The sequence below is a fragment of the Anser anser genome (assembly GCF_964211835.1).
Source record: "Anser anser genome assembly, contig: HAP1_SCAFFOLD_54, whole genome shotgun sequence".
Lineage (NCBI taxonomy): Eukaryota > Metazoa > Chordata > Aves > Anseriformes > Anatidae > Anser > Anser anser.
Genome location: NW_028153609.1, coordinates 1,044,316 through 1,058,345, shown reverse-complemented (window position 1 = coordinate 1,058,345; position 14,030 = coordinate 1,044,316).

The window sequence follows — 14,030 nt, the reverse complement described above, 5'->3', positions numbered from 1 at the left end:
CAATCTAGGGGACAGGTAGAAAGGATGAACCAAACTCTAAAGGGACAGATCAGTAAAATCTGCCAGGAAGCCAAAATACAATGGCCACAAGCTTTCCCTATAGCTTTACTGAGAATAAGGATAAAGCCAAGGAGTGGAATGTCAGTAAGCCCATACGAGATAATGTATGGAAAGCCTTATGAATCCCCAGAACCAAATCCTAACATGCATATAACAGGGAACCAGGATGTTTATAATTATGTATTGTCTCTTGGTAAAACTTTAGCTCAACTTCAAAGTGTTCTGGTGTGGAAGCGACCGTTGGCACTGGAAAATCCTATCCACGACATTCAGCCAGGTGACCGAGTGTACATTAAAAACTGGAATGAAGAACCCCTGAGAGAACGGTGGGCCGGACCTTATCAAGTATTATTGACTACTTTTACAGCTGTAAAGGTAGAAGGGGTGGATGCTTGGATTCATTATACTCGGGTGAAAAAGGTTCCCGAATTTTGGTCAGTGCGAGCAATCGGAGATACAAAACTACAGATGAGGCGCGTATAACCATACGATGTTGGGGTTCTTAACAACAGTATCGATAACAGTAATTGTTTTGTGTAAATACCTTGTAATTGAGTTCCTAGAAATACCAGAAAAATATAAGAAAGAGGAAATATTCAGAGGAGAAAATGTTACTTTGGAATGTGGAATGCACAACGATAAACCAATAACAATTAGCTCTCTACAGGTGGTGTGGGGAAAAATAAATGACTCCAGACAGAGCCAGGAAATATACGTAGACACAACCAGGGACAATACAGGACTGAAGGCTGGATGGAAGGGGAAGGCGTACGTAAGTAAACCCATAGAATTGGGCCAACAACTGAGAGGAGCTACCACCTGAACCCTGTTTAGTGTTACTAAAGTCAACAAAGGAAACTACCGGTGCATGGTAACACGTGAAAATAGCACAGATTACGGGATAAGAGAAATATTGGTATATCTGAAATTGGATAAAGGAATATTGGTAGCCCACTGAAAAGGATCTAGAAGAAAAAGAGAGGGCCAGGTGCCATGGACACAAGTGGTACAGATCCCACACAGGCAACCATCAGAGAATTTACTGGTAGGATTGATTAAAGATTTTGCCATAATGAAAGGAACTGATAGAATTACTGCTTGTATGCCCATTCCAAAAGCAACAGGGGACCCGCTTGAGTGGGGTATAACCACCTCCCACTGCCCCAAGTAAAAGGAAATGAAACAATTCAATGTAAAGAAGTGAAAGTTTTAGAGAGGATAAATGTTACACAATACTACAGGAAACTGAGCCCCCCAACATCGAGGTCTGAATGTGAAAAGAAGAACTATCATTTCATAACGATAGGCAGATTTAAGAATGTGGGACAGTGTCATTACGACGAACTACGTGTAGTAGAAGGAGTTAGAGAAAAGATTGTTTGGGAATGTCAAGAGAAAAATAAGCCAAAAGGAATGAAAGGGTGGGATAGTGATTGGACAGTAAGTTTATTGCAGAAATTCCAGTATGGAGGGAATACATCATGGTGTATTAAATGGCAGGGAAAGCAGAATGGAACTGATCAGTTTTATACAGTAAGCCGGGTTGATAGGAGTGGTAGACAAGAGTCAACAAAGGTAGCTTGGTGGACTTGTGAGAAGAAATATACTTGCGACAGCAATAACGAAGATGTTGAGCACTTACTTCCGGTATTGATAGCTCTTAGGGCAGGATGTGCTTGCCGAGGAATTAAGTACAATTCGGAAAGAAATAGCCAGGCTAGTCAAGTCGCAGTGGATTGTAGCTATAGTACCATACAAAGTCCAGGACAATTTGTATGGGCAGCCAGTAATGGAACTTGGACTACACACCCACCGATAGATGGGGAAGTAAAAGAAATAACTCTAGGACTCCCTCCCCACACTGCGTCCAATATGGAAAAAGTCTCCTTTTAAGGGAAAGTTGGAAACCCTACAAATTAGTAGGGCAAAAAGAAGTTTAGAAGAAGGGGCAGATGAAGATATATGGCATGAACCCTCGGATGGAGTAAAATTCAATTGGGCATTAGAATCTCTATTTGCAAAGGTAGCTACTTATCGAAATAGGGAAATGATTTATAAACTTACAGGACAAGTGAGTAGGCGCACGAGAGCCACGAAAGAAGGCTTTAGAGACCTTAATATCCAACTACAAGCTACAGCTAAAATGGTGCTACAGAATCGATTAGCATTAGATACACTGTTATTAAAGGAACATGGAGTATGTGGATTTCTAAAAGATCGTATTGATCATTGCTGCATCCACATTCCAAATGTGACTATTGATGTAGAACATGACATAGAACAACTGGCTCGAGTGGAACAAGATGCAGAACAGGAAGAGAAAGATATGACAACAAGCTGGTTGGATAACATTTTTAGTGGATGGAATATTAGTAATTGGGTTAAGTCCTTACTGGAGACAATAATTATATTGGTGATTGTAGGGGTACTAATTTGGTTAACATTTATAATGCTGAAAAGTCTGGTTCTAAGGAAGACAACCTGGAACCGGACAGTGATGCAAACTATTGCTCGGCAAATGGAACCACATCCTCAATATCCTCCACCGGCATCTAACAACTTTGGATTTCAGAGAAAGAATCTGAGGAACCCAGGAGGTGAAATGGAATGAAAACCGAATAGACAAGATCAGTTTCAGATCAAGTGAACCCAACCAGAAGGGTGAACGTAACATAAAGCAGAAGTGGTGGACTTATGAAATGTTGTGACAATCCTAATCTTTGTAATTTCCTTGATTCTTAATGATGTAATTTTCCGTGATTATATTATTGGTGAGCACTGAGTGTAAAATATTTTAGTTAGTTAGTGAAAGCATTTGCCCTCCTCGAAAGGAGTGAAATGCTTTCAAAGGGGGGAAATGTTAGTAATAGAAGAAGAAATAATACAATATTGTTTAATATGTTACATTTGCGATGTACTGTTCCGAGGCTGCGCTTGGAAGATACAAAATATATGTGCAAGGGTAACATGAGAATGCACCAATTCATGCTGAGGAGTAAGGAGGATTAAAAGAACGCTCAGTTTGCAAGACATCTGGATAACTGGGGCCTCTTGGACCCTGGGAACTGGATCAAACCAACCTTGCGGTTTGGACTGAGACCGAGGGCTCAGAGAGCATGCGTGAAAAGGAAAGGTTAAAAAGTTCAACTCTGATGAAGACATCTTACTTCATCCCGACGACCACCCGGACGACCACCAGAGAGTAATACGCAAGCGCAGAAGGACTGATAAGATAACTAGCATACGAAGCAAGGCTAGGCGGAGCTAGGAAATGAATATGCATAGATGAGTTGTGAAACCTAATGCATATGTAATATCTTAGGGGATAAAAGAGAACTAAGAGAACAAATCAGACGAAGTTAGATTTGGGCAGGCATGCCCCTAACTTCCGGCGCCTAATAAAGCACCTTCATATAATCACTTTGTGGATTATGTGTCTTCATGAACGCTAACATCCCCAGCCTCAAAAACTGCATTGCCCACGACCCCCAGGCAGCTGACCCCCTCTGCAGTTGCAGCACAGGTGGAAATGGGCGCATGGCTGGAGAGATGCACCTCTGCTCTGCTGGAGCTCTGGCTGCAGAAGACATGCCCCATGCCTTGGACCCATGGGCGTGAGGGCAGAGGGTTTTCTGGGTGGGAGAGGAGGCAAGGGGGCATGTTCAGAGGAAGGGGTCTGCACTGAATGGAAAAAATATGGAGTTTTCTGATGAATTCTCCCTCTGACAAGATTTCTGATTAACTTTCCCCTCATTCCTTGATCATATCCCTGATGCCTGAAGGTTTTATTTCTGGGAGTTGTTTCCCTGTCTCATGTCTTATTCCTGTTTCTGCTCACAGCCTCAACCAAATCTGTGTGCAGTAATCGTTGCCCTTCAGAAACCTGCCTGTATGCAAGAGACTGCCTAGGTGCATGTGCATCTTTGCAGGTGCAAAAGGACCTGTCAGAAAGCCCTGCTGGGTTCAGCAAAGTTGATGCTGTCGCTTTCAATATGAAGAGGAGAGGCTGAAGGTACATTTGGGGCAGCTCACAAACATACTGATCCTCAGAGTTACAGTTCAGGAGTCTCAGCAATGTGCTCAAACTCACAGCTCCTCTTCCACTTCTTCCTGCTTCCCCTCCTGTCCAGTAGAGTAGGCAATTGAAAAGAGGGCAGAAAATCCCTATTTTGACCTTGTTTGCTTAGAAAAAATTGCTTGGGAAATGCCCTTGTCGTACAATGGAGCTGTGAGCAGGCTGCCCCAGGCAGCAGCCTCCCGCCAGCAGCAGGACCCTGCCCTGCCGGGGGGGCTCCTTCCACCCGCAGCTTCTCCGCGCAGCGCCCTGGGCAGCTCCCCGGGCAGGCTGAGTGCTGAGCCTGGCAGGCGGCAGAGGCCCTGCCCCGGCACACAGCCCCTGGGGCACAGCAGGGACCCTGCTCTGCACCACAGCCCCGGGCACCCCTGCCTGCACCCCAGGATTCACAGCCTGCAGCTGGCCTGCAACAAGGGAGCCCTCGGAGGCCTGCACGTTCACCCTGCAGCAGGGAACCTTAGCAATGGAGCTTGTGCTTCTCCACACTAAAGAAATACCAAGTGCAACCAGCCAGATCTTCTGTGGGAAGTTCTGGGTCTGGAAATCTTCCCTGATACTCCTGTGCACTGCACTGCAGAAGGAGGCTTACCCTGTTATGTGCTATGAAGATTTCTCCTCCTCTCAGCTCTCAGTATTCTCATATTCCACTCAGCCGGTAACCTCCCTCTCCCTTCTCTCCCCTACCCGTGCCAGCTGCAGGCAGTGCCCCCAGCCCTGCTGCGCTGGGCAGAGGAGCTGCTCCTGGGCAGAGCTGGCTCTCTGCAGCGCTGCCCGCTTGCCAGGAGCTCCCCTTGGGCCCAGGAGCCCGGCCCAGCTCAGCAGCAGAGGCCCAGCCCAAGGCCTCCCTTGCTCTGCCCCCCACCAGGCTCCCTGCCCATGGCCCTGGGGCTGCAGGGGAACCTGCTGGGAAACAGCCTGAAGGGATCCCTGGGGTTCCCTCCCTCACCTGGCACACACACTTCTTCACACCTGGGTCATTTCCCCTAGCAGAAAACCACTCCTCGAAAGGAGTGAAATGCTTTCAAAGGGGGGAAATGTTAGTAATAGAAGAAGAAATAATACAATATTGTTTAATATGTTACATTTGCGATGTACTGTTCCGAGGCTGCGCTTGGAAGAAAGGTGCAAGGGTACATATGAGATATGTGCAAGGGTAACATGAGAATGCACCAATTCATGATGAGGAGTAAGGAGGATTAAAAGAACGCTCAATTTGCAAGACATCTGGATAACTGGGGCTTCTTGGACCCTGGGAACTGGATCAAACCAACCTTGCGGTTTGGACTGAGACCAAGGGCTCAGAGAGCATGCGTGAGAAGGAAAGGTTAAAAAGTTCAACTCTGATAAGACATCTTACTTCATCCCGACGACCACCCGGACGACCACCAGAGAGTAGTACGCAAGCGCAGAAGGACTGATAAGATAACTAGCATACGAAGCGAGGCTAGGCGGAGTTAGGAAATGAATATGCATAGATGAGTTGTGAAACCTAATGCATATGTAGTATCTTAGGAGATAAAAGAGAACTAAGAGAACAAATCAAACGAAGTTAGATTTGGGCAGGCTTGCCCCTAACTTCCGGCGCCTAATAAAGCACCTTCATGTAATCACTTTGTGGATTATGTGTTTTCATGAACGCTAACAATAAGACATCTTACTTCATCCCGACGACCACCCGAGAGTAATACGCAAGCGCAGAAGGACTGATAAGATACGAAGCATACGAAGCGGGGCTAGGCGGAGCTAGGAAATGAATATGCATAGATGAGTTGTGAAACCTAATGCATATGTAATATTTTAGGAGATAAAAGAGAACTGAGTGAACAAATCGGACAAAGTTAGATTTGGGCAGGCTTGCCCCTAACTTGCGGCGCCTAATAAAGCACCTTCGTATAATCACTTTGTGGATTATGTGTTTTCATGAACGCTAACATGCCCACCTCCCTGCCCTCTGCCCAGCGCAGTCCAGCAGCTCAGGCTGGGCTGGCCCCAGGGCAGTGTCCGGAGCAGGCTGCTGCAGGGCTCTGGGCACTGCCACCACAGCCCCAGCCCCTCTGAAGGGCACAGCAGCTCCTGGGGGCACAGAGGGCTCAGCCCCACAGATGGGACATCCAAGGCACAAGACAGCCCCCGGGAGGCCCGCAGCCCCTCCGTGCCATCCCTGGGGGTCTTCAGGCAGCTCCTCCTGCCCCAGGGCCAGGGCAGCCGGGCCCAAGCTGCTGCAGCCAGAAAGGGTTTGCTGGTCCCGTTACTTCCTCATCAGCTGCGATCCGGTCTCAGACAAAGAAGAGGCTGTAGCTGCATTTAGTTTGCTTAAATATGCCGAGAGCCTGGGGATAGCTTCTGCCGAGAGGCAAAACCCCTCTCTCAACAGAAGGGACGAGGAACAAAGCCTTCATCCTGTTAGCCTGATCTCACAGTGATACCCAGGCACAAAGCTGCAACAAGTAGCATTCCAGGAGCATCCGGCCCTATTGCTTCTTGTGCAACTGACTGGCCGCCTTCCTGAGCCTGTCGGGCTTCTCGGGCGTTCGACACCGCAAAGAAAAGGGAAGACGAGGTGGTGAGGCACAGGGAGCGAGCAAAGGCAGGGGCGGGCAGGGGCGGGCAGGGGCGCCCCGGGCACACAGGCCAGGTCCCCCCCTCAGGCCCCGAGACGCCCCCAGCCCGCCCACGACTCCTAAGATGGCGGCGCCCGCCCTGCCTGGTCAGGCGGTTGCACGGTTGCCATGGCAGCGAGCCCCAGCCAGCCGGCAGGGGGTGGGGCTCCGTTTGCCTGGCGGCTCTGGCAGCCAATCGGAGCCCGGGCTGAGGAGAGGCGAGCCCTGAGGGAGGAGCGGGAGGGAGGAGCGGGAAGCACTGAGGGGAGGCAGAGGCTGTGAGGGGTGGCTCCCAGAGCCCCGGCAGCGTGAGGGCAGCCGCTGCCCGGCCCTGCGTCGTGCCGTGGCGTGTTGTGTACCTTGGGGCGGTTCCCCTGGCCTGGGGACAGGCCGTGGGCAGCCCCAGTCAGGGGGAGACTGGCCCTTTAGCCCCGGCTGGGGTCTCGGAGCTCTTCTCGAGGACTGTTTCCTGGGAGAGCCTCGACGGTTCCTGGGATGGCGGAACCTCAGGCAGCACCGAGCGATTCTCGGAGAGGACCCCGATCCCCGGCCTGAAGAGCCCCTGAGCGAAGACCGCTGCTTTTTAAGTACAAGGGCAGTCTTTCAGAAATTGTTGGCCCCTGCCCGTGAGACACCGTGGAAGCTGCGCAGGGCTGTGGTGCCCGACAGGTAGGTACCTATCAGGTCCAGCAGTGGTACCCTCTTCCCTTACAAATGGTCTAGTGAAGGAGGAGCATAATGCTGTGCGCTGGGGCAACAGAACATTTGCTAAAGCATTTAAAGAAGTCATTTATACGCAGGACTATGGTGGAGACTATTAGGTCGGTCACCGAAAGGTGTGACATATGTTGGAGAAATAATCCGATAAACATGCAAAACTCCACTGCTGAGGGGCAGGCGCCTGGAGAGTATTGGCAGATAGACTTTACCGGACTGCCTAGAAAAGGGGGGCTGAAGTATTTGTTAGTCAAATTTGTTAGGTGTGGCCTGCAGCTCCCACAGGCCTCTCAGGAATGTCCCAGGAATGCGTGCGTGGTGTTTTTCTGGGGTGCTTGTGTATGCCTGCATGTGTCATCGCCTGGGTGAGGTGCTTGCCAAGAGGTTGTGAGCTGGCTGGCCTGGAGCCTGAGGTGTCTTTTCCTTGCTTTCCAGGGACTGAGGCTATCTGGGATGCTGTATGCGACTACATTCCGAAAGAGCTGAAGCGGGATAAGGTGGGCCGGTGTCGTGGGCCCTGCATGAGGCAATCCCTGCCCGAGCAGCATGGCGGTGCACTGAGACTGCCCAGGGTGCCCGGAGCAGCTTCTTGGCCAGCTGGGAGAGAAACCAAGGCCAGATGTGCTCTGCCTCTCAGGTGTTTGGCACACCCTAGGGCTTCCCTCTTCCCTGCGGTCTGAGTGGGGAGGGCGAGCAGAGAGAGGGGGGAATATCCTGGGTCCGTGCCTAGGACAATTGCTGGGAATCAGTGCCAGGTCTAATCCGTGTGCTGGAAACCTCTGGGCGCTTCTCTAGCCAAGGGATGTTGGCAAATGCTGTGAGGGGGGAGACGAAAGAAACTGAGGATGCGGCTCTTTTGCAAAGCTTTCCAAAGTGCCCCACCTTGCCCCATTGTCCCTCAGGAGTGGGCAGGGCACAGAGCAGTGTCCCCCTGCTCTGACAGCCATCCCTTTTCCCGTCTCTCAAGAACTCCCTCATCGGCCTTTCTGTCTTTTCTGTGTGCAGGGCGTTTGGGTTGCGGGACTCGGGACCTTTGGTGTTGTCCGAGAGCAGTTCCATGGCAAAGAAGGGCTGCTCTTGGTTCGAAGACCTTTCTTCCAGCTGGACATCGATGAGTTGTGGCTGGAGGAGATCTACTGTCCCACTGAGCTCCTCCCTGGTGAGAAGGCAGCAGCCCCCCTCTTCCTGCCCCATGTCCGGAACGGTTTGTTCTCCCTGCTCTTTGGAAAGGCCTGGGAGAAGTAGAGGATTGTCTCCAACGGTCAGGGTACAGCTTGAGTTCCCCCAAAAGAAACCGTGCCCCAGGAGCTCTTTCTCTTAGCGACCCTTTCTCTGGGAACTTGTTCTGAATGTTGCAAGCAACTTGGGCTTGCCGTGTCGCTGAGGATGTTGCTTCTCCTTGCAGATGGTGTCAAGATTGAGCCGCTGAAGTACGTGCAGCTATCGCGAGCCACCTCCTTCCCGCTGCACGTGGCGAAGAACTGCGTGCAAGAGACCATCCTCTTGTACTGCTTCCTCGTGAGGAACAAGGAGCACGTCCCCTTTGCCGTCAGGGACATTGGAGTTCTGCCACGCGAAGATGGTTTTCTGTGCGTGAAGTCTTATCTAGACTGCGTCAAACGTCCGGAGAGCGCCGCGGGCCTGGTTGCACTGCTCCACAGCGTAAGTTGGTGAGGTTTTGGGGGCTACTTCCATTTCTTTGGGAATCCTAGCAAAGGGTGAGCAACCTGACTGCTATTGGCCAGCCCGGACATGGCAGGCCAGTCAAATGCCTTTCCCCACGCTTGCCCCCTTAGCTGCTCTCTCCACGAGCAAAGAGAGTTTCTTCTGAGCGTCTGGATGCTTGCCCCTGCAAAAAGCCTGGCAGTGTTACTGTACAGCCTCCATATTCTGCCATTCTTGTGCCCGTGCTGCCGCGATTCCCGTCAGAGAGAATTGCCTGCATGTGGAGGGGAATTTAGGCTACCTTCTGTGGTGCTGCGGGAAGACTGACAACAAACCCCATGCATGGACATGACGGAAAAGGGATGCCATGCCTTGTGCGACACCAGGAGGATTACTGCCAGCAAGCTGCAACGGGTAGGAGGCCAGCCTTCTTCAAGCCCGTGTCATCGTTTGTTTTCCAGGTTTCATCTGACTGTGAGGAGAAGGCCGGAGGCCAAAGTTTCCACCACCTCGCAGGAGGAAGCTGCAGGAGAGCGCAGGATCAGAAGAGGTAAGGGAACAGGTCCCTGCTGTCTGGGGGTGGTCCCTGTCCCGTGCTGGCTGACTTGAACCAGGTTAAAAGGCAGTGCCCACGCAGCTGCTCGGAAGAGCTTCCTCCTTTCCTAGTTTCAGAGTGCCATCCTGGCAACCTGCTGCAGAGGAGGAAGTAGCTTTCCCTCCCCATCCTGACAAGCTGGGAGCCAGGCACAAGGCAGCAAGATGTGGAGAAGAAGCCTTCTACCAGGTGAGACCCCTGGGGGAAAGGAGGAAGGAGCCCCTTGCAGCCACACTGGAGAGATGTCCCCTTTGGACCCACCAGCCGCAGGGTGGCTCCTGACACACGTCCCAGCGGAGGCCGCTCTCTCAACGGATGGCAAGCGTGCAGCACGTTTGCCTGAGACTGGCACACCAGCTTCATTTTCCAGCAGGGCCCCGATCCTTGGGGGAGCTGAACGCAGAGCCTTGTTGCAGAAGCTCTTCTCCCTTCAGGAGCCCCCCCACATTGCAGCAGAGCCCATCTTCTTGTCTGTGGGAGCAAACGTCCCCTGCCTTCATTCTAACATGTCTCACCGTGTCTTAGGATTGCCGTGGCCCCATCTCCCCTGCTGTTTCTTCCAGCCTAAGGAGCTGTGATACCAGATGGAAAAGTTTCTTTCAGGCATTTTTTTCAAACGCTATCCCAAACGTTGTGGCAGGCACAAGAGAGTGCTGAGGTAGGGAGATGGCATGACTGGCCTCCTTACCTGACGGCTTTCTCCAATGGCTCCGCTGGCTCCCCAGCGATAACCTGTTTTCCACCCATAAGCGCACCGTGTTTCAGGGCCACAGAGGAGAAGCTGAAGTAAAGCCCGGGTGGGCCATAATGGTGTCTCTCGGATCCTGTCCTTGCACAAGACACCGCTCCCCTCCTTCTTCCACCAAAAAGGGCCTGGATACGGGCATCCCGAGCCTTCCTGAAGGCAGGTGGTGCCACAGCTTCGCGTTTGGCTCTCTCTGTCTCCGCTGAAGTGAACACGGCCAGTCCAATATGCCCGCTCGCTGCGGAAGTGCCGTCTGCTGCAGAGGCTGACGCAGCTTGCGAGCGCGGACTGGAGACCGAATTCCCCTGGGCTCATGCAGCCTCCTCCCGGCGTCTGTTTGCAGCGTGCTCCCCCCGTGTCCAGGCAGCTCCCCCGGGACGAAGAAGGCAGACAGGCAGGAAACAGCTCCTCAAGCCAAGTCCACCACCACTGCGCTCCCTGCTCCTGAAGCCTCCAGGAGAGCGCTGCAGGTACCTGCTCTGCCTTGCTGCAATGACTGTGCTGTTTGGGCCTGTACAAAAGCCTCTGTGTGGAGCGATCCCGAGCAGGTCCCTTGGGATGCGTTCGTCTTCACATTTGTTACCTCCTTCATCTCTTCCTCAGGAGACGGAAGGTGGCGTCCCGCACACCTTCCCTGCCTCTTACTGCCTCCCGTGTTGCCATGAGCCACTTCATTTTGACCAGGGGCCATGGAAAAGGAGCAAGGCCTTTCTGAGTCGTTGATGGCAGAGGGCTTTGGTCACCGCGGGCTGTTCAGCTGTGTTTGTCACGAGTTGAGGAGCCTGGCCTAGCTTCAGGGCCCCTCATCCTTGAGGGTCGAAGCACTGCTGACAGACCGGCTGAGGCGAGGGGGCAGGAGTGTGGGTTAGGCCTGAGGGACAGCTGAGACCAATCCTGTCTGCTGTTGTGTTTGTTTTGTTGTTTTTTTTGTTTTTTTTTTTTTTTTCCTCCAGGAGGTCTGGAACCTGTCTTCACAGTGGGACCAAACAGACAGCTCATGGCCCACGTACCAAAAGCTACAAGAGCAAGCCCAGGCAGACATGGCTGCATGGGAAGCCTGGTCTGAGGGGGAGGACCAACAGATACCCCAGGTACTGGCAGTGATCAACACCGCTGAGAACAGCGGCGATCCTCTCTGCCCGGGCTCCGAGGGCGGCAGGTCCCAGGGTGGTGGGAGCAGGACGGGCACGAGGCCGCAGGTCAGGGCTTTTGCTGCTCCTCCCTGTGAGGGAGAGGTTGTCAGCAGAAAGTGAGGGATAAAAGCAGCAGCCAGACGTGGGCTGGCAGCGCCGAGTCGCCTGGTTCGCAGGTCCTGCTGCAGGGTCCTTTCAAGAGGTCCTCTGGGAAAGAGCAGCTGTACGTCCAGTCCTGTTTGATGAGAGGGACTTCTCCTTGCAGCGATTCAACAGCCAACATGCTCGGACTCCCCATCCTCCAGCCCAGCCCAGGAGCAAGGTCAGGAAGAGGTGGAGGAAGGCTGAGAACCCTGCCCCAGCAGAGGAGTTGGGAGCAGCAGGCAAGCTGGAGAGACTCCAGCCTGAGTAAGTGTGTGCCGGCTCCGTTCCCGTCGTGGGGCACTGGAGTAGCTCTTGAGTGATGTCAGGACATGTCCAGGAGCCTGGTCCCCGAGTCCTGGGGTTGCCTGTGACACCCTTTGATTCCTCCTAAAGCGGGCATGACCTTGGTTACCGCCAAGGCCTAAAACTCACCACAGGTTGAAAGGGTGGGTGCACGTGGCACCGCATGGGTGCAGGGTCTGGATTGTAATGGGTAAAGCCTTGTTTGTTCATTAAATATTGCTGATGGGAAGGTTTTCAATGGTTAACTGCTTATACCCCCAATGTCCTGTTGAAGGAAAAAAACAAGTATAGGAATTTCCTGTTAAGTTAACAATTGCAGTAGAAACCAGCTCCAAAAAAGGGCAAAATGGCATTCCCCCTCACATGAGAACACACATATCAGCAGCAAAGTCACGACCCCGACGCAGAGGAAGACAACGATCTTCATCCCCACGACCACCAGAGGACTGACGAAGACCCCCTAAGCAACAGGCCTCGCAGTCGTAAGAAGACACCAGGATGTGCCACTAAACCCGGAACTACTAGGCTATAAATGGAGACTCTGGCGGGCTTAGGTGCGCGCCGTTGGCGGAGCAGGAGACTCCCCGGCCGCCCAGCGCTGTTTTACTTATCGCTGCTTGCTGAGTTGCTCAAATAAATAGAAATTCGATCTACCTTACCCACGATGTGTCGGGAATGATTTCTACCAAAACTAATGTATAACATGGATGAGGGGAGAGGCAGAAGGGGTGTCTGACAGAGGCTGAGGGATCCCTTTCTCCTGTTGTTGCAGCCGCCTTTCCCCACGAGCACTCCAAGTTTTGGAAAGGTTGGAGCCGCATCGCCATCAACAAAGTGTATTCAGAAATGTTGCGGAGGCAAACCGGCTGCGGCAAGAGCAGCAGCAGCAGCAGCTCCCCCGGTAAGTATCTCCAAAAAGGGATGGTGCTTCCCGCTGCTGCAAGGCCCATCCTTCCCCTGGGGGCAGCACTGGGAGAAAGAGGGCACGTCTCCGACACCCCTCCCGAGACGGACGCAGGCTTTGGAGACTCTGGAGACTTTGGGACTGGAGCTCCCTGACGGGGAGCGGCTGGGCACCCAGAACAGGCTTTCCCATGTGGGATGTGAAAGTCCTGTCTGAAAACAGAGGGGTCCCCTGGATGGCTGCCTCTCCCCTTTCCAAAGCCGAGAGGCTGTCCTTCCTTTGGAGAGCGCTGACGCCAGGACACCTTGCCCTGAGGGGGAATACCTGTGCAGAATACCCAGGGTCCTCCGCTCCACCTGACCCAGCCCCAGGCTGGTGAGCTGCACCCCTGGGGACCCTGTCGTGAGCTCGGGCACGAGGCATCTGTCTCACTTCTCGGCAGCCTTGAAGCTTCCTGGGAAGCAGACCCCTACGTGCACGGCCCGAGCTAAGCCTGCAGTATTTCTCTGTGTTCAGCCTGTACACAACCTGCTCATCCTCTTTTTTCTTTTGACTCCCTAGCGCTAGATGCTGGTACCGCAGTGGAGGGGAAGGTGCTGGGAATGGCGACGGCGGCAGCAGCGGAGCTCTGAGCAAAGGGGCTGGGAAGCTCTCCCGCTTTCCACCCCTGAATGGAAAATAAAGAGCACCGGGGCTCTTCCCAAACAGACTGCTTGTGTCACTTCATCCACCCTAGACTTGAGTACGCATAAGCTGGATCTCTGCTTTGAAAGAGGAATGTGGGTTGAAAGGAGAGCTCTTTCCAAGGCTCCCATTGCTATGCCTGCGCTGTCTTAAGTGTGGCTTCCCGTCATGATGCTCATCGCTGCCAGTTGCGCGCATTTCCAGGGCAGAAGTCTGTGTCTCAGCCCACGTCCCCATAGCTCCCTCCTAGCTAGGGGAGCTCCGTGGCAGACCTGGAGGGGAGGCCCATGGGGACGAGGAGCAGGCAGAGGCATGGGGAATCTGAGGGCATGTGAAAGGACTCTCAGGGCCAGGTGTGCGGGTGTGTATGTGCTTGTGAACCCCGAGAGTGCCGTGTGTGTGCCT